Source organism: Salmo salar, unplaced genomic scaffold, assembly GCF_905237065.1.
Source record: "Salmo salar unplaced genomic scaffold, Ssal_v3.1, whole genome shotgun sequence".
Lineage (NCBI taxonomy): Eukaryota > Metazoa > Chordata > Actinopteri > Salmoniformes > Salmonidae > Salmo > Salmo salar.
Window position 1 is genome coordinate 117,637 of NW_025549697.1, and position 26,832 is coordinate 144,468.

The 26,832-nt window shown below is 37.0% G+C and overlaps 20 non-coding genes across 20 annotated transcripts; all 20 read left to right on the forward strand.

The window, feature by feature from the left end:
• The first annotated feature begins 1,262 nt into the window (after window positions 1–1,262).
• trnav-aac (transfer RNA valine (anticodon AAC)) lies at window positions 1,263–1,335 on the forward strand. The gene has a single exon. It is a non-coding gene; the product is annotated as a tRNA-Val (tRNA).
• Window positions 1,336–1,690: 355 nt separating this feature from the next.
• trnav-aac (transfer RNA valine (anticodon AAC)) lies at window positions 1,691–1,763 on the forward strand. The gene has a single exon. It is a non-coding gene; the product is annotated as a tRNA-Val (tRNA).
• A 562-nt stretch (window positions 1,764–2,325) lies between these two features.
• On the forward strand, window positions 2,326–2,398 carry trnav-cac (transfer RNA valine (anticodon CAC)). The gene has a single exon. It is a non-coding gene; the product is annotated as a tRNA-Val (tRNA).
• A 347-nt stretch (window positions 2,399–2,745) lies between these two features.
• Window positions 2,746–2,818, forward strand: trnav-uac (transfer RNA valine (anticodon UAC)). Its single transcript has one exon. It is a non-coding gene; the product is annotated as a tRNA-Val (tRNA).
• Window positions 2,819–2,959: 141 nt separating this feature from the next.
• trnav-cac (transfer RNA valine (anticodon CAC)) lies at window positions 2,960–3,032 on the forward strand. The gene has a single exon. It is a non-coding gene; the product is annotated as a tRNA-Val (tRNA).
• A 4,099-nt stretch (window positions 3,033–7,131) lies between these two features.
• On the forward strand, window positions 7,132–7,204 carry trnav-cac (transfer RNA valine (anticodon CAC)). Its single transcript has one exon. It is a non-coding gene; the product is annotated as a tRNA-Val (tRNA).
• Window positions 7,205–7,757: 553 nt separating this feature from the next.
• trnav-uac (transfer RNA valine (anticodon UAC)) lies at window positions 7,758–7,830 on the forward strand. Its single transcript has one exon. It is a non-coding gene; the product is annotated as a tRNA-Val (tRNA).
• Window positions 7,831–8,185: 355 nt separating this feature from the next.
• trnav-aac (transfer RNA valine (anticodon AAC)) lies at window positions 8,186–8,258 on the forward strand. The gene has a single exon. It is a non-coding gene; the product is annotated as a tRNA-Val (tRNA).
• A 141-nt stretch (window positions 8,259–8,399) lies between these two features.
• On the forward strand, window positions 8,400–8,472 carry trnav-cac (transfer RNA valine (anticodon CAC)). Its single transcript has one exon. It is a non-coding gene; the product is annotated as a tRNA-Val (tRNA).
• An 11,931-nt stretch (window positions 8,473–20,403) lies between these two features.
• Window positions 20,404–20,476, forward strand: trnav-uac (transfer RNA valine (anticodon UAC)). The gene has a single exon. It is a non-coding gene; the product is annotated as a tRNA-Val (tRNA).
• A 141-nt stretch (window positions 20,477–20,617) lies between these two features.
• Window positions 20,618–20,690, forward strand: trnav-aac (transfer RNA valine (anticodon AAC)). Its single transcript has one exon. It is a non-coding gene; the product is annotated as a tRNA-Val (tRNA).
• A 141-nt stretch (window positions 20,691–20,831) lies between these two features.
• On the forward strand, window positions 20,832–20,904 carry trnav-uac (transfer RNA valine (anticodon UAC)). The gene has a single exon. It is a non-coding gene; the product is annotated as a tRNA-Val (tRNA).
• A 141-nt stretch (window positions 20,905–21,045) lies between these two features.
• trnav-aac (transfer RNA valine (anticodon AAC)) lies at window positions 21,046–21,118 on the forward strand. The gene has a single exon. It is a non-coding gene; the product is annotated as a tRNA-Val (tRNA).
• A 141-nt stretch (window positions 21,119–21,259) lies between these two features.
• On the forward strand, window positions 21,260–21,332 carry trnav-uac (transfer RNA valine (anticodon UAC)). Its single transcript has one exon. It is a non-coding gene; the product is annotated as a tRNA-Val (tRNA).
• Window positions 21,333–21,473: 141 nt separating this feature from the next.
• trnav-cac (transfer RNA valine (anticodon CAC)) lies at window positions 21,474–21,546 on the forward strand. The gene has a single exon. It is a non-coding gene; the product is annotated as a tRNA-Val (tRNA).
• Window positions 21,547–21,681: 135 nt separating this feature from the next.
• On the forward strand, window positions 21,682–21,754 carry trnav-cac (transfer RNA valine (anticodon CAC)). The gene has a single exon. It is a non-coding gene; the product is annotated as a tRNA-Val (tRNA).
• Window positions 21,755–21,887: 133 nt separating this feature from the next.
• On the forward strand, window positions 21,888–21,960 carry trnav-uac (transfer RNA valine (anticodon UAC)). Its single transcript has one exon. It is a non-coding gene; the product is annotated as a tRNA-Val (tRNA).
• Window positions 21,961–22,101: 141 nt separating this feature from the next.
• On the forward strand, window positions 22,102–22,174 carry trnav-uac (transfer RNA valine (anticodon UAC)). The gene has a single exon. It is a non-coding gene; the product is annotated as a tRNA-Val (tRNA).
• Window positions 22,175–22,315: 141 nt separating this feature from the next.
• Window positions 22,316–22,388, forward strand: trnav-cac (transfer RNA valine (anticodon CAC)). The gene has a single exon. It is a non-coding gene; the product is annotated as a tRNA-Val (tRNA).
• A 4,102-nt stretch (window positions 22,389–26,490) lies between these two features.
• Window positions 26,491–26,563, forward strand: trnav-cac (transfer RNA valine (anticodon CAC)). The gene has a single exon. It is a non-coding gene; the product is annotated as a tRNA-Val (tRNA).
• The last annotated feature ends 269 nt before the right edge of the window (window positions 26,564–26,832 follow it).

The window sequence follows — 26,832 nt, forward strand, 5'->3', positions numbered from 1 at the left end:
CAGTAAGAAGAAAGTACATTTATCTAGTATACCAGTGAAAAGATTGTATAGAATAATGGTAGGAAAAGTGTGTAGAAGGCCGGCTGCTGAGAAATTTTGGAAAGTAGTTTTTCCGGAATTGGATGAAAAAAAGATATGGGGAAATTTAAATGTAAAATATAATAGTAAGGAGTGTGAAAATAATGATTTCAAACTAAGACATAATAGAATATTTACAAAGGTGGTGCTAAAGAAAATTAATTGTGAGATAGAAAGGGAATGCGACGTATGTGGACGTTTCCCGGAAACTCTTATGCATTTGTTTATAGAATGTGAGGATTTAAAATATTTTTTTGTAAAGTTAAGGAAATGTTATGTAGAAACTGGGGGGAGATTTCGTGAAAAAGTATGCGTGGGAGGAACTTTTGTTATTTGGAGTGTCTGGTAAATGTGAGGGTGCTAATGTGTGTTTGTTGAATATGGTTTTGAGTTTTGTGAGGTATGCTATTTTTTGTAGGAGGAATTATGTTTCTTTTGACAGAAAGAGGGTTCAGGTGTGGAGTATCTTTATAGCACTGTTCAGTAAACACATAGATATGTTGTTTAATTATGGGATGGAACATTTTGATGAGTCTTTTGTTGAAGGGAGTGGGTTAATTTCACGAGAGGAGAGTGGAGGTATCACTTATAATTTTTGAAAGCACTGTTTTGATATTTTCTTTGTTGATAATTTGATAGGGGGTGAATTGTTCACCTGCCTCTGTTAGTCTAGTGTCTTCTGTATTGTTCTCTGTGGATTGTACTGTAAACAGTAGATTGTACTGTAAATATTGTAAACAAACATTTTTGATAATATAAAAAAAAAAAAAAAAAAAATCACGTTCGCTTAACACGCGAAAGGTCCTCGGTTCGAAACCGGGCGGAAACAGAGCTCTTTGACACGTGCAGTAGGTACTGTACTTTCAACAAAGAATTGTTATTTTCATAAATTCTGTATTTTGGAAATTCGAATACGTGCCCTGAATATCTGTAAAATTCGGTTTACTTCTTGCAGGAAAATCAAGCAGCAGTTTCTGTAGTGTAGTGGTTATCACGTTCGCTTTACACGTGAAAGGTCCTCAGTTTGAAACCGGGAGGAAACAGTGCTCTTTGACATGTGCAGTAGGTACTGTACTATTAACAGAGAATAGTTATTTTCATAAATGCCTAATTTTGGAAATTTGAACACGTGCCATGAATATCTGTAAAATTCGGTTTACTCCTTGCAGATAATTGTGGAAGAAGTTTCTGTAGTGTAGTGGTTATCACGTTCGCTTAACACGCGAAAGGTCCTCGGTTCGAAACCAGGCGGAAACAGAGCTCTTTGACACGTGCAGTAGGTACTGTACTTTCAACAAAGAATTGTTATTTTCATAAATTCTGTATTTTGGAAATTCGAATACGTGCCCTGAATATCTGTAAAATTCGGTTTACTTCTTGCAGGAAAATCAAGCAGCAGTTTCTGTAGTGTAGTGGTTATCACGTTCGCTTTACACGTGAAAGGTCCTCAGTTTGAAACCGGGAGGAAACACTGATCTTTGACATGTGCAGTAGGTACTGTACTATTAACAGAGAATAGTTATTTTCATAAATGCCTAATTTTGGAAATTTGAACACGTGCCATGAATATCTGTAAAATTCGGTTTACTCCTTGCAGATAATTGTTGAAGCAGTTTCTGTAGTGTAGCGGTTATCACGTTCGCTTAACACGCGAAAGGTCCTCGGTTCGAAACCGGGCGGAAACAGAGCTCTTTGACAAGTGCAGTAGGTACTGTACTTTCAACAAAGAATTGTTATTTTCATGAATTCTGTATTTTAGGAAATTCGAATACGTGCCATGAATATCTGTAAAATTCCGTTTACTCCTTGCAGCTAAATGTAGCAGCAGTTTCTGTAGTGTAGTGGTTATCACGTTCGCTTTACACGTGAAAGGTCCTCAGTTTGAAACCGGGTGGAAACAGTGCTCTTTGACATGTGCAGTAGGTACTGTACTATTAACAGAGAATAGTTATTTTCATAAATGCCTAATTTTGGAAATTTGAACACGTGCCATGAATATCTGTAAAATTCGGTTTACTCCTCGCAGCTAAATGTAGCAGCAGTTTCTGTAGTGTAATGGTTATCACGTTTGTTCACACGCGAAAGGTCCCTGGTTCGAAACCAGGCGGAAACAACGCTCATCGACACATTCAAGAAGTACCATAGTGTTAACAAAGAATTTCATTATTCTCTTGTTTTGGAAATTCGAATACGTGCCATGAATATTTTTTAAATTCGGTTTACTCCTTGCAGCTAATTGTAGCAGTAGTTTCTGTGGTGTAGTGGTTATCACGTTCGCTTCACACGCGAAAGGTCCCTGGTTCGAAACCGGGCGGAAACAAAGCTCATTGACACATTCTGTAGTACCATAGTGGTAACAGAAAATTTCATGAATTCTTTATTTTGGAAATTCGAATACGTGCCATGAATATTTTTAAAATTCGGCTTACTCCTTGCAGAAAAATCAAGCAGCAGTTTCTGTAGTGTAGTGGTTATCACGTTAGCTTTACACGTGAAAGGTCCTCAGTTTGAAACCGGGAGGAAACAGTGCTCTTTGACATGTGCAGTAGGTACAATACTATTAACAGAGAATAGTTATTTTCATAAATGCCTTATTTTGGAAATTCGAATACGTGCCATGAATATCTGTAAAATTCGGTTCACTTCTTGCAGGAAAATCAAGCAGCAGTTTCTGTAGTGTAGTGGTTATCACGTTCGCTTTACACGCGAAAGGTCCTCGGTTCGAAACTGGGCGGAAACAGTGCTCTTTGACACGTGCAGTAGGTACTGTACTTTTAAAAGAGAATAGTTATTTTCATAAATTCCTAATTTTGGAAATTCGATCACGTGCCATGAATATCAGTAAAATTCGTTTTACTCCTTGCAGGTAAGTGTTACAGCAGTTTCTGTAGTGTAGTGGTTATCACGTTGGCTTCACACGCGAAAGGTCCTTGGTTCGAAACCAGGCGGAAACAACGCTCATTGTTGTGTTTTCAAGAGACCAATTGGACAGACTCCAAAATGCAGGAGATTAAGAGTAAATGGTCAGATTTAATTTTTTGTAGTCATGGAGGGGATAAAACATGTGGTGTGGCTATTTTGATAAAAAATTATGTGGTGCAAAATGTAAAAGAAATATATGCTGACAATGATGGCAGACTTATTGTAATTGAATTTGAAGTTCAAAATGTAGTTTTTCGTTTAATTAATGTTTATGCTTCAAACATTGAATCTGAAAGGAGAGAAATGTTTCACAAATTAAAAACACTGTGCTCAGAAAACTGTATACTGATAGGAGATTTTAATGTGAGGTGTAGTAGAATGGATGCCTCTAGTTGTGCTAAATTCAGATATGACTCTTCTAGAAATGCATTATGGAAACTTATGAATGAGGAGAATCTAGTAGATATATGGAGGGCTGAAAATCCAAACAGAAGAGTATTCTCTAGAAGGCAGGTGGTTCTAAAGGAATTAAAACAAAGCAGAATTGATTTATGTCTAGCAAAACAAGAATTGGTGCAGAATGTTAAGAAGGTGTCATATACCTTTACAGCATATAGTGATCATGCAGTAATGTCATTTCAAATGGGTTTTGGTGTGGAGAGGAGAGGGGGAGGTGTCTGGTGTTTAAATGCCAGTCTGTTAAAGGAGGAAGGATATAGAAATGAAATTGTTGAATGTATTAATGATGAAATGTCTAATGTACTGTTAAAAGAGAATGTGTGTTTATGGTGGGAGGAAGTGAAAGTAAAAGTAAAAAATAGGAGTATTAGGTACGCAAAAAATCATAACCGTTTAGATAAGCAGAAAGAAATAATGCTTAGGAATAGGATGTTGCATGAACTTGAAAAGGCTGATACGGATCCAGACTATGATGTTGTGAATTATTTGAAAATCCATGCAGAGCTGGGTCGTTATGAAAAAAATAAATGTTTGGGTGCTATTGTTAGGAGCAGGGCACAGTACGCTTTGGAGGGAGAGAAATGTACATCCTTTTTTTGGGGTCTGGAAAAAGAAAACAAACTAAGAGTTACATTGTAGAGTTGGAAGATGAAAGAGGTGTAAAGGTAAACGATTTTGTTGGGATCTTAGAGACAGTTGAAACCTTTTACAGAAATCTTTACAAAAAGAATGATGTAGATAAAGTGTGTGTTGTAAAAGTGTTGGATACAATTAGTGCCAAAGTATCGCAGGCAGATAGAATGATGTGTGATGAAGAGATTTCGATTATGGAAATCAAGGAAGCAATTGTTAGCACGCAAGGTAATAAAAGTCCGGGTTTGGATGGTTTAACAAATGAGTTCTATAAAGTCTTTGTAGATATTTTGGCACCCATTTTAGTGAGGGTGTTTCATTATATGGAAGAGAATAAGGAAATCCCTGAGTCTATGTCAACTGGAATGTTAACGATCTTATTCAAAAATAGGGGCAGTAGATTAAAGTTAGAAAATTATAGGCCTATTAGCCTTCTAAATTCGGATTATAAGATACTGACTAAAGTGTTAGCGAATAGGATGAAAAAGGTGATTGGGAGTATTATTGAATCAACACAAGCCTACGGCATACCTGGAAGAGATATTGCAGATGTAATTTGTACAATTAGGGATGTTGTTAATCAAATGAAAAATGAAGGTGGTATAGTTTTAAGTTTGGACTTTAACAAAGCTTTCGATAGAGTGGAGCACAGCTTTTTATTACAGACTTTGGAGAGGTTTGGGTTTGGGCCAAAGTTTGTATCTTGGATCAACCTGTTGTATAGTGGGGCTAAAAGTTGTGTTAAATGTAACGGAGTGTTAACAGATACTTTCCCTGTGGAGAGGTCAGTAAGGCAGGGCTGTCCTTTGTCAGCTCTGCTGTACAGTGTTTCTACAGAACCGTTAGCTACATTGATAAATAGTAATAAAGAAGTAAGGGGTGTTGGAATCCCAGGTGGTGGTGTCAGTGTTGTACATCAGTACGCTGATGACACTACTTGTACTGTGAAGGATATAGAAAGTATTGGAAGCATTATGGGGATCATAGATATATATGGCAAGGCATCGGGTGCTAAAGTTAATATAGAGAAGACTGAAATAATGTTTGTTGGGGATATCAATGTAAACGGGTGTGAGATTCCATTCAAGAGCGCAAAGGATTTTATTAAAGTGCTGGGAGTAAACATTGGTGTAAAGGAGAAAGAGGCAAAAGATATAACTTGGACTGGGATCCTTAATAAAGTCAAGCTAACGTTGAATTTCTGGAAAAATAGAAAACTAAAGTTACAAGGGAAAGTAATTGTTGCAAATGCTTTGGTATTATCCAAATTTGTGTATGTTTTGGGAGTCCTCGACATGCCGGAGTGGGTCCTAAATGAATTGAATAATGTGGTGACAAATTTTATATGGGATGGTAAAGGAGTGAGAATGTCTCAGAAAACATTGATTGCTGACTATGTGGATGGAGGTTTAAAACTTGTAGATTTAGATGTCAAAAGAAAAGCTATTAGGATAAAAACAGTAAAGAAATATTTGTATGACAGTGAAGATTATGGCTGGAAACACTTCTTTAGAGTCTACTTAGAGGAGAGTGGTGGTTGTGAGGATAATGGTTTATTGATGGGGCTTAAAAGGGCAATGTTTGAAAAGGTACCAGATTTTTATAAAGAGGTGCTAAATGCATGGGCAGAGTTGTTGCCTAATGTATATTATGAATGTGGACATATTGACCTGATTATGAATCAACCTATATTTCTGAATGAGAAAATCAAGAACAAAGAAAAAGTTTTGTATAATAAAGTATTTATGAGTGCAGGTCTACGGCAAATAAAAGATTATACATATGAGGTAATTCCAGGGTTTTTACCTGGGGAAGCTATTTTTGACATAATCAATGAATGGGATGAAGAGGTGGGAAGGGGAACAGTGAATAATATGTATGACAAGATAAAGAATAGTATACCAAGAGCATGGGTTGATTTAATAAATAGTGAAGTTGAAAGAGAAGATTTATTTGTATTTCCTAATTTGTTCATTGGTAGCAGTAAGAAGAAAGTACATTTATCTAGTATACCAGTGAAAAGATTGTATAGAATAATGGTAGGAAAAGTGTGTAGAAGGCCGGCTGCTGAGAAATTTTGGAAAGTAGTTTTTCCGGAATTGGATGAAAAAAAGATATGGGGAAATTTAAATGTAAAATATAATAGTAAGGAGTGTGAAAATAATGATTTCAAACTAAGACATAATAGAATATTTACAAAGGTGGTGCTAAAGAAAATTAATTGTGAGATAGAAAGGGAATGCGACGTATGTGGACGTTTCCCGGAAACTCTTATGCATTTGTTTATAGAATGTGAGGATTTAAAATATTTTTTTGTAAAGTTAAGGAAATGTTATGTAGAAACTGGGGGGGAGATTTCGTGAAAAAGTATGCGTGGGAGGAACTTTTGTTATTTGGAGTGTCTGGTAAATGTGAGGGTGCTAATGTGTGTTTGTTGAATATGGTTTTGAGTTTTGTGAGGTATGCTATTTTTTGTAGGAGGAATTATGTTTCTTTTGACAGAAAGAGGGTTCAGGTGTGGAGTATCTTTATAGCACTGTTCAGTAAACACATAGATATGTTGTTTAATTATGGGATGGAACATTTTGATGAGTCTTTTGTTGAAGGGAGTGGGTTAATTTCACGAGAGGAGAGTGGAGGTATCACTTATAATTTTTGAAAGCACTGTTTTGATATTTTCTTTGTTGATAATTTGATAGGGGGTGAATTGTTCACCTGCCTCTGTTAGTCTAGTGTCTTCTGTATTGTTCTCTGTGGATTGTACTGTAAACAGTAGATTGTACTGTAAATATTGTAAACAAACATTTTTGATAAAAAATAAATAAATAAATAAAATAAAAATAAAATCACGTTCGCTTAACACGCGAAAGGTCCTCGGTTCAAAACCGGGCGGAAACAGAGCTCTTTGACACATGCAGTAGGTCCTGTACTTTCAACAAAGAATTGTTATTTTCATGAATTCTGTATTTTGGAAATTCGAATACGTGCCATGAATATCTGTAAAATTTTGTTTACTCCTCGCTGCGAAATGTAGCAGCAGTTTCTGTAGTGTAGTGGTTATCACGTTTGCTTCACACGCGAAAGGTCCCTGGTTCGAAACCGGGCGGAAACAAAACTCATTGACACATTCTGAAGTACCATAGTGGTAACAGAAAATTTCATGAATTCTTTATTTTGGAAATTCGAATACGTGCCATGAATATTTTTAAAATTCGGTTTACTTCTTGCAGGAAAATCAAGCAGAAGTTTCTGTAGTGTAGTGGTTATCACGTTCGCTTTACACGCGAAAGGTCCTGGACGGGCGGAAACAGTGCTCTTTGACACGTGCAGTAGGTACAGTACTTTTAAAAGAGAATAGTTATTTTCATAAATGCCTAATTTTGGAAATTTGAACACGTGCCATGAATATCTGTAAAATTCGGTTTACTCCTTGCAGCTAAATGTAGCAGCAGTTTCTGTAGTGTAGTGGTTATCACGTTAGCTTTACACGTGAAAGGTCCTCGGTTTGAAACCAGGCGGAAACAGTGCTCTTTGACATGTGCAGTAGGTACTGTACTATTAACAGAGAATAGTTATTTTCATAAATGCCTACTTTTGGAAATTCGAATACGTGCCCTGAATATCTGTAAAATTCGGTTTACTTCTTGCAGGAAAATCAAGCAGAAGTTTCTGTAGTGTAGTGGTTATCACGTTCGCTTTACACGCGAAAGGTCCTCGGTTCGAAACCGGGCGGAAACAGTGCTCTTTGACACCTGCAGTAGGTACAATACTTTTAAAAGAGAATAGTTATTTTCATAAATGCCTAAATTTGGAAATTTCAACACGTGCCATGAATATCTGTAAAATTCGGTTTACTCCTTGCAGCTGAATGTAGCAGCAGTGTCTGTAGTGTAGTGGTTATCACGTTCGCTTTACACGTGAAAGGTCCTCAGTTTGAAACCGGGAGGAAACAGTGCTCTTTGACATGTGCAGTAGGTACTGTACTATTAACAGAGAATAGTTATTTTCATAAATGCCTAATTTTGGAAATTTGAACACGTGCCATGAATATCTGTAAAATTCGGTTTACTCCTTGCAGATAATTGTTGAAGCAGTTTCTGTAGTGTAGTGGTTATCACGTTCGCTTAACACGCGAAAGGTCCTCGGTTCGAAACCGGGCGGAAACAGAGCTCTTTGACACGTGCAGTAGGTACTGTACTTTCAACAAAGAATTGTTATTTTCATGAATTCTGTATTTTGGAAATTCGAATACGTGCCATGAATATCTGTAAAATTCGGTTTACTCCTTGCAGCTAATTGTAGCAGTAGTTTCTGTGGTGTAGTGGTTATCACGTTTGCTTCACACGCGAAAGGTCCCTGGTTCGAAACCGGGCGGAAACAACGCTCATTGACACATTCTGAAGTACCGTAGTGGTAACAGAAAATTTCATGAATTCTTTATTTTGGAAATTCGAATACGTGCCCTGAATATCTGTAAAATTCGGTTTACTTCTTGCAGGAAAATCAAGCAGTAGTTTCTGTGGTCTAGTGGTTATCACGTTTGCTTCACACGCCCCTTTTTGGAGTTTCAGGAAGTGGAAGAGAAGCAGGTGTCTGAGTGCTTGAGAGAGAATATCGTTTTTTTTGGAGGTCTAGTTGACTTATAAGTTTGAAAGTTTGTGAGTGACTGTAGTGAAGTTTCTGTGAAACGTTTTTGCTATTGTCCCCCATCAGCGTGAGCTGTTTGGGGGATATTGCTTAAAATAACCGGACGGACAACATGGCTTCGACATCAAGAATACAAACGACGACGAGAAAGGACAACAGTGAAATCAGAATGTTAAACGAAGAACTGAAAAAAAGAACATATGAGAAGGAACTGACGGTGAACGTGGAAATAAGTGGAGAAGGGAAAATAACAACGATGGAATTGCTGAGAGGAATAAAGGAAGTTTGCGGAACAATACTGGGATGTCGAATGAAAGACGGGAATAAGTATGAAGTAACAATGTCTCATGTAAATGGAAAAGAAAGACTAATAGACGGGCTAAAGATAAAGAACTGTCAAATCATGGCTAAAGAACTAGGGAACGATGAGCTGGTGGTGTCCTTTTTGAACTTGCCCGCATACATTACGGATGAGGAGATAGAAGAGAAACTAAAAGGCTGGAAGGTGAAGGCGACCACGCCAATCAAGAGGAGGATGTGGCCAGGAACGGACATTGTAGATGGGACAAGATTTTGCAAGGTAAAGTTTACAGACAATGTGCAATCCTTGCCATATTCTACAAAATTTAACACTGTCGAGGGATTTGAATATTTTCGTGTAATCCACGACAATCAAGTGAAGGTATGTAGATTATGTATTCAGCCGGGGCACATACTTAAGGAATGTCCGGAATTCACATGCCACAAATGTAGTGAACAAGGGCATTATGCCAGAGAATGTCGGAACATAGGAAATGTGTGCAAAATGTGTGACAGACCTAAAGTTAGATGTAGCTGTAATAAGGGAGAAAATCACTTACTTTTGCAAACAATGGACCTCACGTCTGAGGAAGAGGGGAGTGTGCCTATGGAGAGGGAGGATGAGAGTGACATGGAGAGTGTGACTCCAGAGACAGTGGCAGATAAGCTTGAAGAGCCTGTAATGTCTCCTGGCAAAGCACGAGACGCCGTTTTAGTCTCTGCTGCTGACAAGGTGGAACAGCAGCACATGATGGGTGAAAGACATACACAGGTAGAGATGGTGCAAGGTGCTTCTCAGGTGCCTGAGCCAGCTTTAAGCCTGTGTAAAAATTACACCAAAGAGTGGGCTGGGTCCACTGAAGTCACGGGCACTGTTAAAGCGCACTTTTCAAAAGGCTTCCCCGCCGCTCCCCCCAAAAATCCAAATAAAGAGACGGATGATGAAATAGATAGTGAGGATCTTCAGTTGTTTGTAAAAAATAAGAGGTCATTGTCGAAAACCAGGGAGATGATGGGTTTTGGAAAAAAGAAAAAGTAGGATTTTTAAGGACTTGTTTGGCTCTGATTATACTTCTGCACACATTCATAATGATTACAGTCGCATCCCTAAATGGTAACAGTTTGAGAAACATGAGCAAATTTGAGCAGGTATTAGTGTCTGTTAAGGCAGACATGTTGTGTTTTCAAGAGACCAATTGGACAGACTCCAAAATGCAGGAGATTAAGAGTAAATGGTCAGATTTAATTTTTTGTAGTCATGGAGGGGATAAAACATGTGGTGTGGCTATTTTGATAAAAAATGATGTGGTGCAAAATGTAAAAGAAATATATGCTGACAATGATGGCAGACTTATTGTAATTGAATTTGAAGTTCAAAATGTAGTTTTTCGTTTAATTAATGTTTATGCTTCAAACATTGAATCTGAAAGGAGAGAAATGTTTCACAAATTAAAAACACTGTGCTCAGAAAACTGTATACTGATAGGAGATTTTAATGTGAGGTGTAGTAGAATGGATGCCTCTAGTTGTGCTAAATTCAGATATGACTCTTCTAGAAATGCATTATGGAAACTTATGAATGAGGAGAATCTAGTAGATATATGGAGGGCTGAAAATCCAAACAGAAGAGTATTCTCTAGAAGGCAGGTGGTTCTAAAGGAATTAAAACAAAGCAGAATTGATTTATGTCTAGCAAAACAAGAATTGGTGCAGAATGTTAAGAAGGTGTCATATACCTTTACAGCATATAGTGATCATGCAGTAATGTCATTTCAAATGGGTTTTGGTGTGGAGAGGAGAGGGGGAGGTGTCTGGTGTTTAAATGCCAGTCTGTTAAAGGAGGAAGGATATAGAAATGAAATTGTTGAATGTATTAATGATGAAATGTCTAATGTACTGTTAAAAGAGAATGTGTGTTTATGGTGGGAGGAAGTGAAAGTAAAAGTAAAAAATAGGAGTATTAGGTACGCAAAAAATCATAACCGTTTAGATAAGCAGAAAGAAATAATGCTTAGGAATAGGATGTTGCATGAACTTGAAAAGGCTGATACGGATCCAGACTATGATGTTGTGAATTATTTGAAAATCCATGCAGAGCTGGGTCGTTATGAAAAAAATAAATGTTTGGGTGCTATTGTTAGGAGCAGGGCACAGTACGCTTTGGAGGGAGAGAAATGTACATCCTTTTTTTGGGTCTGGAAAAAGAAAACAAACTAAGAGTTACATTGTAGAGTTGGAAGATGAAAGAGGTGTAAAGGTAAACGATTTTGTTGGGATCTTAGAGACAGTTGAAACCTTTTACAGAAATCTTTACAAAAAGAATGATGTAGATAAAGTGTGTGTTGTAAAAGTGTTGGATACAATTAGTGCCAAAGTATCGCAGGCAGATAGAATGATGTGTGATGAAGAGATTTCGATTATGGAAATCAAGGAAGCAATTGTTAGCACGCAAGGTAATAAAAGTCCGGGTTTGGATGGTTTAACAAATGAGTTCTATAAAGTCTTTGTAGATATTTTGGCACCCATTTTAGTGAGGGTGTTTCATTATATGGAAGAGAATAAGGAAATCCCTGAGTCTATGTCAACTGGAATGTTAACGATCTTATTCAAAAATAGGGGCAGTAGATTAAAGTTAGAAAATTATAGGCCTATTAGCCTTCTAAATTCGGATTATAAGATACTGACTAAAGTGTTAGCGAATAGGATGAAAAAGGTGATTGGGAGTATTATTGAATCAACACAAGCCTACGGCATACCTGGAAGAGATATTGCAGATGTCATTTGTACAATTAGGGATGTTGTTAATCAAATGAAAAATGAAGGTGGTATAGTTTTAAGTTTGGACTTTAACAAAGCTTTCGATAGAGTGGAGCACAGCTTTTTATTACAGACTTTGGAGAGGTTTGGGTTTGGGCCAAAGTTTGTATCTTGGATCAACCTGTTGTATAGTGGGGCTAAAAGTTGTGTTAAATGTAACGGAGTGTTAACAGATACTTTCCCTGTGGAGAGGTCAGTAAGGCAGGGCTGTCCTTTGTCAGCTCTGCTGTACAGTGTTTCTACAGAACCGTTAGCTACATTGATAAATAGTAATAAAGAAGTAAGGGGTGTTGGAATCCCAGGTGGTGGTGTCAGTGTTGTACATCAGTACGCTGATGACACTACTTGTACTGTGAAGGATATAGAAAGTATTGGAAGCATTATGGGGATCATAGATATATATGGCAAGGCATCGGGTGCTAAAGTTAATATAGAGAAGACTGAAATAATGTTTGTTGGGGATATCAATGTAAACGGGTGTGAGATTCCATTCAAGAGCGCAAAGGATTTTATTAAAGTGCTGGGAGTAAACATTGGTGTAAAGGAGAAAGAGGCAAAAGATATAACTTGGACTGGGATCCTTAATAAAGTCAAGCTAACGTTGAATTTCTGGAAAAATAGAAAACTAAAGTTACAAGGGAAAGTAATTGTTGCAAATGCTTTGGTATTATCCAAATTTGTGTATGTTTTGGGAGTCCTGGACATGCCGGAGTGGGTCCTAAATGAATTGAATAATGTGGTGTCAAATTTTATATGGGATGGTAAAGGAGTGAGAATGTCTCAGAAAACATTGATTGCTGACTATGTGGATGGAGGTTTAAAACTTGTAGATTTAGATGTCAAAAGAAAAGCTATTAGGATAAAAACAGTAAAGAAATATTTGTATGACAGTGAAGATTATGGCTGGAAACACTTCTTTAGAGTCTACTTAGAGGAGAGTGGTGGTTGTGAGGATAATGGTTTATTGATGGGGCTTAAAAGGGCAATGTTTGAAAAGGTACCAGATTTTTATAAAGAGGTGCTAAATGCATGGGCAGAGTTGTTGCCTAATGTATATTATGAATGTGGACATATTGACCTGATTATGAATCAACCTATATTTCTGAATGAGAAAATCAAGAACAAAGAAAAAGTTTTGTATAATAAAGTATTTATGAGTGCAGGTCTACGGCAAATAAAAGATTATACATATGAGGTAATTCCAGGGTTTTTACCTGGGGAAGCTATTTTTGACATAATCAATGAATGGGATGAAGAGGTGGGAAGGGGAACAGTGAATAATATGTATGACAAGATAAAGAATAGTATACCAAGAGCATGGGTTGATTTAATAAATAGTGAAGTTGAAAGAGAAGATTTATTTGTATTTCCTAATTTGTTCATTGGTAGCAGTAAGAAGAAAGTACATTTATCTAGTATACCAGTGAAAAGATTGTATAGAATAATGGTAGGAAAAGTGTGTAGAAGGCCGGCTGCTGAGAAATTTTGGAAAGTAGTTTTTCCGGAATTGGATGAAAAAAAGATATGGGGAAATTTAAATGTAAAATATAATAGTAAGGAGTGTGAAAATAATGATTTCAAACTAAGACATAATAGAATATTTACAAAGGTGGTGCTAAAGAAAATTAATTGTGAGATAGAAAGGGAATGCGACGTATGTGGACGTTTTCCCGGAAACTCTTATGCATTTGTTTATAGAATGTGAGGATTTAAAATATTTTTTTGTAAAGTTAAGGAAATGTTATGTAGAAACTGGGGGGAGATTTCGTGAAAAAGTATGCGTGGGAGGAACTTTTGTTATTTGGAGTGTCTGGTAAATGTGAGGGTGCTAATGTGTGTTTGTTGAATATGGTTTTGAGTTTTGTGAGGTATGCTATTTTTTGTAGGAGGAATTATGTTTCTTTTGACAGAAAGAGGGTTCAGGTGTGGAGTATCTTTATAGCACTGTTCAGTAAACACATAGATATGTTGTTTAATTATGGGATGGAACATTTTGATGAGTCTTTTGTTGAAGGGAGTGGGTTAATTTCACGAGAGGAGAGTGGAGGTATCACTTATAATTTTTGAAAGCACTGTTTTGATATTTTCTTTGTTGATAATTTGATAGGGGGTGAATTGTTCACCTGCCTCTGTTAGTCTAGTGTCTTCTGTATTGTTCTCTGTGGATTGTACTGTAAACAGTAGATTGTACTGTAAATATTGTAAACAAACATTTTTGATAATAAAAAAAAATTAAAAAAAAAAAATCACGTTTGCTTCACACGCGAAAGGTCCTCGGTTCGAAACCGGGCGGAAACAGAGCTCATTGACACGTGCTGTAGGTACCGTAGTGGTTAACAGAATTGTTAATTTCATGAATTCTTTATTTTGGAAATTCGAATACGTGCCATGAATATCTGTAAAATTCGGTTTACTCCTTGCAGAAAAATGTAGCAGCAGTTTCTGTAGTGTAGTGGTTATCATGTTAGCTTTACACGCGAAAGGTCCTTGGTTTGAAACCGGGAGGAAACAATGCTCTTTGACATGTTCAGAGGTACTGTACTGTTAACAGAGAATAGATTTTCATTAATGCCTAATTTTGGAAATTCGAACACGTGCCATGAATATCTGTAAAATTCGGTTTACTCCTTGCAGATAATTGTTGAAGAAGTTTCTGTAGTGTAGTGGTTATCACGTTCGCTTAACCGCGAAAGGTCCTCGGTTCGAAACCGGGCGGAAACAGAGCTCTTTGACATGTGCAGTAGGTACAGTACTTTAACAGAGAATTGTTATTTTCATAAATTCTGAATTTTGGAAATTCGAATACGTGCCATGAATATCTGTAAAATTCGGTTTACTTCTTGCAGGAAAATCAAGCAGTAGTTTCTGTGGTCTAGTGGTTATCACGTTCGCTTCACACGCCCCTTTTTGGAGTTTCAGGAAGTGGAAGAGAAGCAGGTGTCTGAGTGCTTGAGAGAGAATATCGTTTTTTTTGGAGGTCTAGTTGACTTATAAGTTTGAAAGTTTGTGAGTGACTGTAGTGAAGTTTCTGTGAAACGTTTTTGCTATTGTCCCCCATCAGCGTGAGCTGTTTGGGGGATATTGCTTAAAATAACCGGACGGACAACATGGCTTCGACATCAAGAATACAAACGACGACGAGAAAGGACAACAGTGAAATCAGAATGTTAAACGAAGAACTGAAAAAAGAACATATGAGAAGGAACTGACGGTGAACGTGGAAATAAGTGGAGAAGGGAAAATAACAACGATGGAATTGCTGAGAGGAATAAAGGAAGTTTGCGGAACAATACTGGGATGTCGAATGAAAGACGGGAATAAGTATGAAGTAACAATGTCTCATGTAAATGGAAAAGAAAGACTAATAGACGGGCTAAAGATAAAGAACTGTCAAATCATGGCTAAAGAACTAGGGAACGATGAGCTGGTGGTGTCCTTTTTGAACTTGCCCGCATACATTACGGATGAGGAGATAGAAGAGAAACTAAAAGGCTGGAAGGTGAAGGCGACCACGCCAATCAAGAGGAGGATGTGGCCAGGAACGGACATTGTAGATGGGACAAGATTTTGCAAGGTAAAGTTTACAGACAATGTGCAATCCTTGCCATATTCTACTAAATTTAACACTGTCGAGGGATTTGAATATTTTCGTGTAATCCACGACAATCAAGTGAAGGTATGTAGATTATGTATTCAGCCGGGGCACATACTTAAGGAATGTCCGGAATTCACATGCCACAAATGTAGTGAACAAGGGCATTATGCCAGAGAATGTCGGAACATAGGAAATGTGTGCAAAATGTGTGACAGACCTAAAGTTAGATGTAGCTGTAATAAGGGAGAAAATCACTTACTTTTGCAAACAATGGACCTCACGTCTGAGGAAGAGGGGAGTGTGCCTATGGAGAGGGAGGATGAGAGTGACATGGAGAGTGTGACTCCAGAGACAGTGGCAGATAAGCTTGAAGAGCCTGTAATGTCTCCTGGCAAAGCACGAGACGCCGTTTTAGTCTCTGCTGCTGACAAGGTGGAACAGCAGCACATGATGGGTGAAAGACATACACAGGTAGAGATGGTGCAAGGTGCTTCTCAGGTGCCTGAGCCAGCTTTAAGCCTGTGTAAAAATTACACCAAAGAGTGGGCTGGGTCCACTGAAGTCACGGGCACTGTTAAAGCGCACTTTTCAAAAGGCTTCCCCGCCGATCCCCCAAAAATCCAAATAAAGAGACGGATGATGAAATAGATAGTGAGGATCTTCAGTTGTTTGTAAAAAATAAGAGGTCATTGTCGAAAACCAGGGAGATGATGGGTTTTGGAAAAAAGAAAAAGTAGGATTTTTAAGGACTTGTTTGGCTCTGATTATACTTCTGCACACATTCATAATGATTACAGTCGCATCCCTAAATGGTAACAGTTTGAGAAACATGAGCAAATTTGAGCAGGTATTAGTGTCTGTTAAGGCAGACATGTTGTGTTTTCAAGAGACCAATTGGACAGACTCCAAAATGCAGGAGATTAAGAGTAAATGGTCAGATTGAATTTTTTGTAGTCATGGAGGGGATAAAACATGTGGTGTGGCTATTTTGATAAAAAATGATGTGGTGCAAAATGTAAAAGAAATATATGCTGACAATGATGGCAGACTTATTGTAATTGAATTTGAAGTTCAAAATGTAGTTTTTCGTTTAATTAATGTTTATGCTTCAAACATTGAATCTGAAAGGGGAGAAATGTTTCACAAATTAAAAACACTGTGCTCAGAAAACTGTATACTGATAGGAGATTTTAATGTGAGGTGTAGTAGAATGGATGCCTCTAGTTGTGCTAAATTCAGATATGACTCTTCTAGAAATGCATTATGGAAACTTATGAATGAGGAGAATCTAGTAGATATATGGAGGGCTGAAAATCCAAACAGAAGAGTATTCTCTAGAAGGCAGGTGGTTCTAAAGGAATTAAAACAAAGCAGAATTGATTTATGTCTAGCAAAACAAGAATTGGTGCAGAATGTTAAGAAGGTGTCATATACCTTTACAGCATATAGTGATCATGCAGTAATGTCATTTCAAATGGGTTTTGGTGTGGAGAGGAGAGGGGGAGGTGTCTGGTGTTTAAATGCCAGTCTGTTAAAGGAGGAAGGATATAGAAATGAAATTGTTGAATGTATTAATGATGAAATGTCTAATGTACTGTTAAAAGAGAATGTGTGTTTATGGTGGGAGGAAGTGAAAGTAAAAGTAAAAAATAGGAGTATTAGGTACGCAAAAAATCATAACCGTTTAGATAAGCAGAAAGAAATAATGCTTAGGAATAGGATGTTGCATGAACTTGAAAAGGCTGATACGGATCCAGACTATGATGTTGTGAATTATTTGAAAATCCATGCAGAGCTGGGTCGTTATGAAAAAAATAAATGTTTGGGTGCTATTGTTAGGAGCAGGGCACAGTACGCTTTGGAGGGAGAGAAATGTACATCCTTTTTTTGGGGTCTGGAAAAAGAAAACAAACTAAGAGTTACATTGTAGAGTTGGAAGATGAAAGAGGTGTAAAGGTAAACGATTTTGTTGGGATCTTAGAGACAGTTGAAACCTTTTACAGAAATCTTTACAAAAAGAATGATGTAGATAAAGTGTGTGTTGTAAAAGTGTTGGATACAATTAGTGCCAAAGTATCGCAGGCAGATAGAATGATGTGTGATGAAGAGATTTCGATTATGGAAATCAAGGAAGCAATTGTTAGCACGCAAGGTAATAAAAGTCCGGGTTTGGATGGTTTAACAAATGAGTTCTATAAAGTCTTTGTAGATATTTTGGCACCCATTTTAGTGAGGGTGTTTCATTATATGGAAGAGAATAAGGAAATCCCTGAGTCTATGTCAACTGGAATGTTAACGATCTTATTCAAAAATAGGGGCAGTAGATTAAAGTTAGAAAATTATAGGCCTATTAGCCTTCTAAATTCGGATTATAAGATACTGACTAAAGTGTTAGCGAATAGGATGAAAAAGGTGATTGGGAGTATTATTGAATCAACACAAGCCTACGGCATACCTGGAAGAGATATTGCAGATGTAATTTGTACAATTAGGGATGTTGTTAATCAAATGAAAAATGAAGGTGGTATAGTTTTAAGTTTGGACTTTAACAAAGCTTTCGATAGAGTGGAGCACAGCTTTTTATTACAGACTTTGGAGAGGTTTGGGTTTGGGCCAAAGTTTGTATCTTGGATCAACCTGTTGTATAGTGGGGCTAAAAGTTGTGTTAAATGTAACGGAGTGTTAACAGATACTTTCCCTGTGGAGAGGTCAGTAAGGCAGGGCTGTCCTTTGTCAGCTCTGCTGTACAGTGTTTCTACAGAACCGTTAGCTACATTGATAAATAGTAATAAAGAAGTAAGGGGTGTTGGAATCCCAGGTGGTGGTGTCAGTGTTGTACATCAGTACGCTGATGACACTACTTGTACTGTGAAGGATATAGAAAGTATTGGAAGCATTATGGGGATCATAGATATATATGGCAAGGCATCGGGTGCTAAAGTTAATATAGAGAAGACTGAAATAATGTTTGTTGGGGATATCAATGTAAACGGGTGTGAGATTCCATTCAAGAGCGCAAAGGATTTTATTAAAGTGCTGGGAGTAAACATTGGTGTAAAGGAGAAAGAGGCAAAAGATATAACTTGGACTGGGATACTTAATAAAGTCAAGCTAACGTTGAATTTCTGGAAAAATAGAAAACTAAAGTTACAAGGGAAAGTAATTGTTGCAAATGCTTTGGTATTATCCAAATTTGTGTATGTTTTGGGAGTCCTGGACATGCCGGAGTGGGTCCTAAATGAATTGAATAATGTGGTGTCAAATTTTATTTGGGATGGTAAAGGAGTGAGAATATCTCAGAAAACATTGATTGCTGACTATGTGGATGGAGGTTTAAAACTTGTAGATTTAGGTGTCAAAAGAAAAGCTATTAGGATAAAAACAGTAAAGAAATATTTGTATGACAGTGAAGATTATGGCTGGAAACACTTCTTTAGAGTCTACTTAGAGGAGAGTGGTGGTTGTGAGGATAATGGTTTATTGATGGGGCTTAAAAGGGCAATGTTTGAAAAGGTACCAGATTTTTATAAAGAGGTGCTAAATGCATGGGCAGAGTTGTTGCCTAATGTATATTATGAATGTGGACATATTGACCTGATTATGAATCAACCTATATTTCTGAATGAGAAAATCAAGAACAAAGAAAAAGTTTTGTATAATAAAGTATTTATGAGTGCAGGTCTACGGCAAATAAAAGATTATACATATGAGGTAATTCCAGGGTTTTTACCTGGGGAAGCTATTTTTGACATAATCAATGAATGGGATGAAGAGGTGGGAAGGGGAACAGTGAATAATATGTATGACAAGATAAAGAATAGTATACCAAGAGCATGGGTTGATTTAATAAATAGTGAAGTTGAAAGAGAAGATTTATTTGTATTTCCTAATTTGTTCATTGGTAGCAGTAAGAAGAAAGTACATTTATCTAGTATACCAGTGAAAAGATTGTATAGAATAATGGTAGGAAAAGTGTGTAGAAGGCCGGCTGCTGAGAAATTTTGGAAAGTAGTTTTTCCGGAATTGGATGAAAAAAAGATATGGGGAAATTTAAATGTAAAATATAATAGTAAGGAGTGTGAAAATAATGATTTCAAACTAAGACATAATAGAATATTTACAAAGGTGGTGCTAAAGAAAATTAATTGTGAGATAGAAAGGGAATGCGACGTATGTGGACGTTTCCCGGAAACTCTTATGCATTTGTTTATAGAATGTGAGGATTTAAAATATTTTTTTGTAAAGTTAAGGAAATGTTATGTAGAAACTGGGGGGGAGATTTCGTGAAAAAGTATGCGTGGGAGGAACTTTTGTTATTTGGAGTGTCTGGTAAATGTGAGGGTGCTAATGTGTGTTTGTTGAATATGGTTTTGAGTTTTGTGAGGTATGCTATTTTTTGTAGGAGGAATTATGTTTCTTTTGACAGAAAGAGGGTTCAGGTGTGGAGTATCTTTATAGCACTGTTCAGTAAACACATAGATATGTTGTTTAATTATGGGATGGAACATTTTGATGAGTCTTTTGTTGAAGGGAGTGGGTTAATTTCACGAGAGGAGAGTGGAGGTATCACTTATAATTTTTGAAAGCACTGTTTTGATATTTTCTTTGTTGATAATTTGATAGGGGGTGAATTGTTCACCTGCCTCTGTTAGTCTAGTGTCTTCTGTATTGTTCTCTGTGGATTGTACTGTAAACAGTAGATTGTACTGTAAATATTGTAAACAAACATTTTTGATAATAAAAAAAAAAAAAAAAAAAATCACGTTCGCTTAACACGCGAAAGGTCCTCGGTTCGAAACCGGGCGGAAACAGAGCTCTTTGACACGTGCAGTAGGTACTGTACTTTCAACAAAGAATTGTTATTTTCATAAATTCTGTATTTTGGAAATTCGAATACGTGCCCTGAATATCTGTAAAATTCGGTTTACTTCTTGCAGGAAAATCAAGCAGCAGTTTCTGTAGTGTAGTGGTTATCACGTTCGCTTTACACGCGAAAGGTCCTCGGTTTGAAACCGGGAGGAAACAGTGCTCTTTGACACGTGCAGTAGGTACTGTACTTTTAACAGAGAATAGTTATTTTCATAAATGCCTAATTTTGGAAATTTCAACACGTGCCCTGAATATCTGTAAAATTCGGTTTACTCCTTGCAGATAATTGTAGAAGCAGTTTCTGTAGTGTAGTGGTTATCACGTTCGCTTAACACGCGAAAGGTCCTCGGTTCGAAACCGGGCGGAAACAGAGCTCTTTGACACGTGCAGTAGGTACTGTACTTTCAACAAAGAATTGTTATTTTCATGAATTCTGTATTTTGGAAATTCGAATACGTGCCATGAATATCTGTAAAATTCGGTTTACTTCTTGCAGGAAAATCAAGCAGCAGTTTCTGTAGTGTAGTGGTTATCACGTTCGCTTTACACGCGAAAGGTCCTCGGTTCGAAACCGGGAGGAAACAGTGATCTTTGACATGTGCAGTAGGTACTGTACTATTAACAGAGAATAGTTATTTTCATAAATGCCTAATTTTGGAAATTCGAACACGTGCCATGAATATCTGTAAAATTCGGTTTACTCCTTGCAGATAATTGTTGAAGCAGTTTCTGTAGTGTAGCGGTTATCACGTTCGCTTAACACGCGAAAGGTCCTCGGTTCGAAACCGGGCGGAAACAGAGCTCTTTGACAAGTGCAGTAGGTACTGTACTTTTAACAGAGAATTGTTATTTTCATAAATTCTGTATTTTGGAAATTCGAATACGTGCCATGAATATCTGTAAAATTCGGTTTACTCCTTGCAGATAAATGTAGCAGCAGTTTCTGTAGTGTAGTGGTTATCACGTTCGCTTTACACGTGAAAGGTCCTCGGTTCGAAACCGGGCGGAAACAGTGCTCTTTGACATGTGCAGTAGGTACTGTACTATTAACAGAGAATAGTTATTTTCATAAATGCCTAATTTTGGAAATTTGAACACGTGCCATGAATATCTGTAAAATTCGGTTTACTCCTTGCAGCTAAATGTAGCAGCAGTTTCTGTAGTGTAGTGGTTATCACGTTTGCTTCACACGCGAAAGGTCCCTGGTTCGAAACCGGGCGGAAACAGCGCTCATCGACACATTCAGAGAAGTACCATAGTGTTAACAAAGAATTTCATTATTCTCTTATTTTGGAAATTCGAATACGTGCCATGAATATCTTTTAAATTCGGTTTACTCCTTGCAGCTAAATGTAGCAGTAGTTTCTGTGGTGTAGTGGTTATCACGTTCGCTTCACACGCGAAAGGTCCCTGGTTCGAAACCGGGCGGAAACAAAGCTCATTGACACATTCTGTAGTACCATAGTGGTAACAGAAAATTTCATGAATTCTTTATTTTGGAAATTCGAATACGTGCCATGAATATTTTTAAAATTCGGCTTACTCCTTGCAGAAAAATGAAGCAGCAGTTTCTGTAGTGTAGTGGTTATCACGTTCGCTTTACACGTGAAAGGTCCTCGGTTCGAAACCGGGCGGAAACAGTGCTCTTTGACATGTGCAGTAGGTACTGTACTATTAACAGAGAATTGTTATTTTCATGAATGCCGTATTTTGGAAATTCGAATACGTGCCATGAATATCTGTAAAATTCGGTTCACTCCTTGCAGGAAAATGAAGCAGCAGTTTCTGTAGTGTAGTGGTTATCACGTTCGCTTTACACGCGAAAGGTCCTCGGTTCGAAACCGGGCGGAAACAGTGCTGTTTGACACGTGCAGTAGGTACTGTACTTTTAAAAGAGAATAGTTATTTTCATGAATTCCGAATTTTGGAAATTCGAACACGTGCCATGAATATCTGTAAAATTCGTTTTACTCCTTGCAGGTAAGTGTTACAGCAGTTTCTGTAGTGTAGTGGTTATCACGTTCGCTTCACACGCGAAAGGTCCTCGGTTCGAAACCAGGCGGAAACAACGCTCATTGTTGTGTTTTCAAGAGACCAATTGGACAGACTCCAAAATGCAGGAGATTAAGAGTAAATGGTCAGATTTAATTTTTGTAGTCATGGAGGGGATAAAACATGTGGTGTGGCTATTTTGATAAAAAATTATGTGGTGCAAAATGTAAAAGAAATATATGCTGACAATGATGGCAGACTTATTGTAATTGAATTTGAAGTTCAAAATGTAGTTTTTCGTTTAATTAATGTTTATGCTTCAAACATTGAATCTGAAAGGAGAGAAATGTTTCACAAATTAAAAACACTGTGCTCAGAAAACTGTATACTGATAGGAGATTTTAATGTGAGGTGTAGTAGAATGGATGCCTCTAGTTGTGCTAAATTCAGATATGACTCTTCTAGAAATGCATTATGGAAACTTATGAATGAGGAGAATCTAGTAGATATATGGAGGGCTGAAAATCCAAACAGAAGAGTATTCTCTAGAAGGCAGGTGGTTCTAAAGGAATTAAAACAAAGCAGAATTGATTTATGTCTAGCAAAACAAGAATTGGTGCAGAATGTTAAGAAGGTGTCATATACCTTTACAGCATATAGTGATCATGCAGTAATGTCATTTCAAATGGGTTTTGGTGTGGAGAGGAGAGGGGGAGGTGTCTGGTGTTTAAATGCCAGTCTGTTAAAGGAGGAAGGATATAGAAATGAAATTGTTGAATGTATTAATGATGAAATGTCTAATGTACTGTTAAAAGAGAATGTGTGTTTATGGTGGGAGGAAGTGAAAGTAAAAGTAAAAAATAGGAGTATTAGGTACGCAAAAAATCATAACCGTTTAGATAAGCAGAAAGAAATAATGCTTAGGAATAGGATGTTGCATGAACTTGAAAAGGCTGATACGGATCCAGACTATGATGTTGTGAATTATTTGAAAATCCATGCAGAGCTGGGTCGTTATGAAAAAAATAAATGTTTGGGTGCTATTGTTAGGAGCAGGGCACAGTACGCTTTGGAGGGAGAGAAATGTACATCCTTTTTTTGGGGTCTGGAAAAAGAAAACAAACTAAGAGTTACATTGTAGAGTTGGAAGATGAAAGAGGTGTAAAGGTAAACGATTTTGTTGGGATCTTAGAGACAGTTGAAACCTTTTACAGAAATCTTTACAAAAAGAATGATGTAGATAAAGTGTGTGTTGTAAAAGTGTTGGATACAATTAGTGCCAAAGTATCGCAGGCAGATAGAATGATGTGTGATGAAGAGATTTCGATTATGGAAATCAAGGAAGCAATTGTTAGCACGCAAGGTAATAAAAGTCCGGGTTTGGATGGTTTAACAAATGAGTTCTATAAAGTCTTTGTAGATATTTTGGCACCCATTTTAGTGAGGGTGTTTCATTATATGGAAGAGAATAAGGAAATCCCTGAGTCTATGTCAACTGGAATGTTAACGATCTTATTCAAAAATAGGGGCAGTAGATTAAAGTTAGAAAATTATAGGCCTATTAGCCTTCTAAATTCGGATTATAAGATACTGACTAAAGTGTTAGCGCATAGGATGAAAAAGGTGATTGGGAGTATTATTGAATCAACACAAGCCTACGGCATACCTGGAAGAGATATTGCAGATGTAATTTGTACAATTAGGGATGTTGTTAATCAAATGAAAAATGAAGGTGGTATAGTTTTAAGTTTGGACTTTAACAAAGCTTTCGATAGAGTGGAGCACAGCTTTTTATTACAGACTTTGGAGAGGTTTGGGTTTGGGCCAAAGTTTGTATCTTGGATCAACCTGTTGTATAGTGGGGCTAAAAGTTGTGTTAAATGTAACGGAGTGTTAACAGATACTTTCCCTGTGGAGAGGTCAGTAAGGCAGGGCTGTCCTTTGTCAGCTCTGCTGTACAGTGTTTCTACAGAACCGTTAGCTACATTGATAAATAGTAATAAAGAAGTAAGGGGTGTTGGAATCCCAGGTGGTGGTGTCAGTGTTGTACATCAGTACGCTGATGACACTACTTGTACTGTGAAGGATATAGAAAGTATTGGAAGCATTATGGGGATCATAGATATATATGGCAAGGCATCGGGTGCTAAAGTTAATATAGAGAAGACTGAAATAATGTTTGTTGGGGATATCAATGTAAACGGGTGTGAGATTCCATTCAAGAGCGCAAAGGATTTTATTAAAGTGCTGGGAGTAAACATTGGTGTAAAGGAGAAAGAGGCAAAAGATATAACTTGGACTGGGATCCTTAATAAAGTCAAGCTAACGTTGAATTTCTGGAAAAATAGAAAACTAAAGTTACAAGGGAAAGTAATTGTTGCAAATGCTTTGGTATTATCCAAATTTGTGTATGTTTTGGGAGTCCTCGACATGCCGGAGTGGGTCCTAAATGAATTGAATAATGTGGTGACAAATTTTATATGGGATGGTAAAGGAGTGAGAATGTCTCAGAAAACATTGATTGCTGACTATGTGGATGGAGGTTTAAAACTTGTAGATTTAGATGTCAAAAGAAAAGCTATTAGGATAAAAACAGTAAAGAAATATTTGTATGACAGTGAAGATTATGGCTGGAAACACTTCTTTAGAGTCTACTTAGAGGAGAGTGGTGGTTGTGAGGATAATGGTTTATTGATGGGGCTTAAAAGGGCAATGTTTGAAAAGGTACCAGATTTTTATAAAGAGGTGCTAAATGCATGGGCAGAGTTGTTGCCTAATGTATATTATGAATGTGGACATATTGACCTGATTATGAATCAACCTATATTTCTGAATGAGAAAATCAAGAACAAAGAAAAAGTTTTGTATAATAAAGTATTTATGAGTGCAGGTCTACGGCAAATAAAAGATTATACATATGAGGTAATTCCAGGGTTTTTACCTGGGGAAGCTATTTTTGACATAATCAATGAATGGGATGAAGAGGTGGGAAGGGGAACAGTGAATAATATGTATGACAAGATAAAGAATAGTATACCAAGAGCATGGGTTGATTTAATAAATAGTGAAGTTGAAAGAGAAGATTTATTTGTATTTCCTAATTTGTTCATTGGTAGCAGTAAGAAGAAAGTACATTTATCTAGTATACCAGTGAAAAGATTGTATAGAATAATGGTAGGAAAAGTGTGTAGAAGGCCGGCTGCTGAGAAATTTTGGAAAGTAGTTTTTCCGGAATTGGATGAAAAAAGATATGGGGAAATTTAAATGTAAAATATAATAGTAAGGAGTGTGAAAATAATGATTTCAAACTAAGACATAATAGAATATTTACAAAGGTGGTGCTAAAGAAAATTAATTGTGAGATAGAAAGGGAATGCGACGTATGTGGACGTTTCCCGGAAACTCTTATGCATTTGTTTATAGAATGTGAGGATTTAAAAATATTTTTTTGTAAAGTTAAGGAAATGTTATGTAGAAACTGGGGGAGATTTTGTGAAAAAGTATGCGTGGGAGGAACTTTTGTTATTTGGAGTGTCTGGTAAATGTGAGGGTGCTAATGTGTGTTTGTTGAATATGGTTTTGAGTTTTGTGAGGTATGCTATTTTTTGTAGGAGGAATTATGTTTCTTTTGACAGAAAGAGGGTTCAGGTGTGGAGTATCTTTATAGCACTGTTCAGTAAACACATAGATATGTTGTTTAATTATGGGATGGAACATTTTGATGAGTCTTTTGTTGAAGGGAGTGGGTTAATTTCACGAGAGGAGAGTGGAGGTATCACTTATAATTTTTGAAAGCACTGTTTTGATATTTTCTTTGTTGATAATTTGATAGGGGGTGAATTGTTCACCTGCCTCTGTTAGTCTAGTGTCTTCTGTATTGTTCTCTGTGGATTGTACTGTAAACAGTAGATTGTACTGTAAATATTGTAAACAAACATTTTTGATAAAAAAAATTAAAAAAAATAACAAAAAAATTAAAATAAAATCACGTTCGCTTAACACGCGAAAGGTCCTCGGTTCGAAACCGGGCGGAAACAGAGCTCTTTGACACATGCAGTAGGTACTGTACTTTAACAAAGAATTGTTATTTTCATGAATTCTGTATTTTGGAAATTCGAATACGTGCCATGAATATCTTTAAAATTCGGTTTACTCCTTGCAGCGAAAATGTAGCAGCAGTTTCTGTAGTGTAGTGGTTATCACGTTTGCTTCACACGCGAAAGGTCCCTGGTTCGAAACCGGGCGGAAACAAAACTCATTGACACATTCTGAAGTACCATAGTGGTAACAGAAAATTTCATGAATTCTTTATTTTGGAAATTCGAATACGTGCCATGAATATTTTTAAAATTCGGTTTACTTCTTGCAGGAAAATCAAGCAGAAGTTTCTGTAGTGTAGTGGTTATCACGTTCGCTTTACACGCGAAAGGTCCTCGGGCGGAAACAGTGCTCTTTGACACCTGCAGTAGGTACAGTACTTTTAAAAGAGAATAGTTATTTTCATAAATGCCTAATTTTGG